This window comes from Coregonus lavaretus (genome assembly GCF_964263955.1).
Source record: "Coregonus lavaretus genome assembly, chromosome: 7".
NCBI lineage: Eukaryota > Metazoa > Chordata > Actinopteri > Salmoniformes > Salmonidae > Coregonus > Coregonus lavaretus.
In genome coordinates, this window is record NC_139994.1 from 12,320,411 (window position 1) to 12,324,881 (window position 4,471).

The 4,471-nt window shown below is 44.4% G+C and overlaps 1 pseudogene across 1 annotated transcript; it reads left to right on the forward strand.

Moving 5' to 3' along the window:
* The first annotated feature begins 3,250 nt into the window (after nucleotides 1-3,250).
* LOC311131890 (G-protein coupled receptor 20-like) lies at nucleotides 3,251-4,223 on the forward strand (annotated as a pseudogene). Its single transcript has one exon. The product of its transcript is annotated as a G-protein coupled receptor 20-like (transcript).
* The last annotated feature ends 248 nt before the right edge of the window (nucleotides 4,224-4,471 follow it).

Sequence of the window (4,471 nt, forward strand, 5' to 3'; positions counted from 1 at the left end):
GGAGATTCAGTGGTCTTGTATGTCTTCCATTTCCTAATAATTGCTCCCACAGTTTATTTCTTCAAACCAAGCTGCTTACCTGTTGCAGATTCAGTCTTCCCAGCCTGGTGCAGGTCTACAATTTTGTTTCTGGTGTCCTTTGACAGCTCTTTGGTCTTGGCCATAGTGGAGTTTGGAGTGTGACTCTTAAAGAAGAAGTTACAGGTCTGTGAGAGCCAGAAATCTTGCTTGTTTGTAGGTGACCAAATACTTATTTTCCACCATAATTTGCAAATAAATTAATTAAAAATCCTACAATGTGATTTTCTGGATTTTTTTTTCTCAATTTGTCTGTCATAGTTGACGTTGTACCTATGATGAAAAGTACAGGCCTCTCTCATCTTTTTAAGTGGGAGAACTTGCACAATTGGTGGCTGACTAAATTCCTTTTTTTTACCCACTGTACATTGATGGAAGTTACAATCTATCTGCAATATTAAGCTGATCTACCCCCCCCAAAAAAAAGACAGACAGAGCATAGAATAATGATATCACAAACTTTATCACAAAACTGATTGGCTACCCGCACTTACCATTTTTAGGAAGGCTTTGAGTAGTAGTGCATTTATTCTCGTACTGTGAACTCTTACTCCCCAGGCCACACAGAGGGGCACTGTGTCTTTACAAAGATGGTTTGTGAAAAAAGGCTTTTGGTAAGGATTAGGTGCAACTTGTAAACTGCCATTGAAGTAAGCTTTCCTCTAAGCTCCATATTTGTTGCTGATAACTCTTCTATAACATTGCAGTGATTAGGAGCTTGGCAGAACTTTTAAGCACAATTTCAATGTTTCATGATTCCAGGTTTATGGAAAACGAGTGTAGTCATTAGGATATAATATTCCAATACAAACACTGTGTAAAGTGTTACTAATAATACATGTGGGAGGTATGAGAGCAGACCATTATGATTTGTATTAAAGCCAATGGAAACTATGGCACACTTGTACTGAGGACTCAAGTGTCTGGTATATTAAGGTAATGTTCATGTAACTAAAACATTTATCACGTTGTAGAACATAGTGATGTGTTAATAAGCTTAATATGCAATTAAACGCCTTTACCTTTCCACATCACCTCACTAATTCCACACAACACAGCAAAAAAATTGTATCAGGTAACATTAACCTGGAAAGTAATAAAGGGAAATATATTTTTTTTAAAGGATATGTATGTACAGTGGGGAAAAAAAGTATTTAGTCAGCCACCAATTGCGCAAGTTCTCCCACTTAAAAAGATGAGAGAGGCCTGTAATTTTCGTCATAGGTACAAGTCAACTATGACAGGTGAATTGAAAAAATCAAGAAAATCACATTGTAGGATTTTTAATGAATTTATTTGCAAATTATGGTGGAAAATAAGTATTTGGTCACCTACAAACAACAAGATTTCTGGCTCTCACAGACCTGTAACTTCTTCTTTAAGAGGCTCCTCTGTCCTCCACTTGTTACCTGTATTAATGGCACCTGTTTGAACTTGTTATCAGTATAAAAGACACCTGTCCACAACCTCAAACAGTCACACTCCAAAATCCACTATGGCCAAGACCAAAGAGCTGTCAAAGGACACCAGAAACAAAATTGTAGACCTGCACCAGGCTGGGAAGACTGAATCTGCAATAGGTAAGCAGCTTGGTTTGAAGAAATCAACTGTGGGAGCAATTATTAGGAAATGGAAGACATACAAGACCACTGATAATCTCCCTCGATCTGGGGCTCCACGCAAGATCTCACCCCATGGGGTCAAAATGATCACAAGAACGGTGAGCAAAAATCCCAGAACCACAAGGGGGGACCTAGTGAATGACCTGCAGAGAGCTGGGACCAAAGTAACAAAGCCTACCATCAGTAACACACTACGCCGCCAGGGACTCAAATCCTGCAGTGCCAGACGTGTCCCCCTGCTTAAGCCAGTACATGTCCAGGCCCGTCTGAAGTTTGCTAGAGTGCATTTGGATGATCCAGAAGAGGATTGGGAGAATGTCATATGGTCAGATGAAACCAAAATATAACTTTTTGGTAAAAACTCAACTCGTCGTGTTTGGAGGACAAAGAATGCTGAGTTGCATCCAAAGAACACCATACCTACTGTGAAGCATGGGGGTGGAAACATCATGCTTTGGGGCTGTTTTTCTGCAAAGGGACCAGGACGATTGATCCGTGTAAAGGAAAGAATGAATGGGGCCATGTATCATGAGATTTGAGTGAAAACCTCCTTCCATCAGCAAGGTCATTGAAGATGAAACGTGGCTGGGTCTTTCAGCATGACAATGATCCCAAACACACCGCCCGGGCAATGAAGGAGTGGCTTCGTAAGAAGCATTTCAAGTTCCTGGAGTGGCCTAGCCAGTCTCCAGGTCTCAACCCCATAGTAAATCTTTGGAGGGAGTTGAAAGTCTGTGTTGCCCAGCGACAGCCCCAAAACATCACTGCTCTAGAGGAGATCTGCATGGAGGAATGGGCCAAAATACCAGCAACAGTGTGTGAAAACCTTGTGAAGACTTACAGAAAACGTTTGACCTGTGTCATTGCCAACAAAGGGTATATAACAAAGTATTGAGAAACTTTTGTTATTGACCAAATACTTATTTTCCACCATAATTTGCAAATAAATTCATTAAAAATCCTACAATGTGATTTTCTGGATTTTCTTTTCTCATTTTGTCTGTCATAGTTGACGCGTGCCTATGATGAAAATTACAGGCCTCTCTCATCTTTTTAAGTGGGAGAACTTGCACAATTGGTGGCTGACTAAATACTTTTTTTCCCCACTGTATGTATGTATTTATATTTACATTTACGTCATTTAGCAGACGCTCTTATCCAGAGCGACTTACAGTTAGTGAGTGCATACATTTTCATACTCAGTGTATATATTATATGTATGTATATATATATTTGCGAGAGAAAAAAAACATGGGGGATTGGAAGTGATACAGATAATTACATTGATGGAAGTTACAATCTATCTGCAATATTAAAGCTGATCTACCCCCTAAAATAAAAAATGTATATAACGAAAAATACCTTACCGTGAAATGTTTACTTACAAGCCCTTAACCAACAATGCATACTCACCAAGAAACGTGGTTTGCTCTATAACATTACGTGACCCGTCATCATCACTGTTTTACAGAAGCTGCGCAACATTCCTAGCTACTGAGCAATGGAGATTCTCACAGCCTTACCATTGGTCAATGCAACACACTTAAGACATGAACAGTACATCCAACGCCCAGTGGGGGGTGCCCTACCTGAAGAAACTAGCCAACCTGAATGAGGGCCTGTACCAGGAGATCTATGGCCTGTGGGTGACCCTGATGGTGGCCAACACCCTGATGTTCGTGCTGGATGTGGTCCTTAACAGTCTGGCCCTCTACTTCTTCTGCCTGCCCTCCCGGACCTCTTCTGCCCCTGTGGTCTATACAATCAACCTGGCCGTGGCTGACCGTGGCTCTCGCTCCCGGCCCGCATCACCCTCTACCACAGCGGTGGAAAGTGTTTGGCCTGCTCCTACGTCCACACCTTCAGCTACTTCGTCAACATGTACTGCAGCATCCTCATCCTCACCAGTATCTGCGTAGACCGCTACATTGCCGTGGTGTCAGCCGGGGCCAGGCGCCACTGGAGGATCCCTGGGGTTGCCACCTATTACTTCCAGACCACGGCGCTGGATATCAAGGCCATGTCGTGCTGCCGCCTCACTGCCTGGAGTTCCTGCTCCTCCTTGTGGTCATTGTGACCTTTCCCCTCAGGGTGGTGTGCGCGCTGGCCGTCCCCAGGCTGATGCCCCAGAGCCGGGGCCAGCAGGCCATAGCGGTTAGGCTCCTGGTGGCAGTGTTGGTGGTGTTCGTCATCTGCTTTACAGCTTTCCACCAGGCACTGGATGTGGGGCGGGGGGGCACAGCAGGTGGTGGTGTACCACGCCACGGTGACCCTCAGTAGTCTCAACAGCTGCCTGGACCCCGTGGTCTACTGCTTTGTGATGGACAGCTTCCGCTCGCAGTGCACCGGGTCTACAGGAAGAGGGCAGGGGTGGGGGTGGAGATGGAGATGGAGAAGACCAGTGGAGGAGACCTGGCCAGTGGACTAAGGAGTTTGAAAGGATCAGGGACAGCCATGGCTATTGCTCACAGTGTGGCCACACTCATTCTCATCCCCTGCACCCTGCAACAGATGGAGGAGTGAGAGGGGAGGGAGGTAAACAGAAAGAAGGGAAGAAAGTGTTTTTTTTACAATAATGGCCAAGAGAGAGGGTATTGAACACTGCAGTTGGACTTCTAATCAGTTGAGCTTTTGAAAACCAGAATATACACCCTTGGGTCTGGGCTATGAAGACCACAGGAGGTTGGTGGCACCTTCATTGGGGAGGACGGCTCGTGGTAATGGCTGGAGCGGAATAGGTGGAATGGTATCAAAGAGCTTCAAGTTCCTTG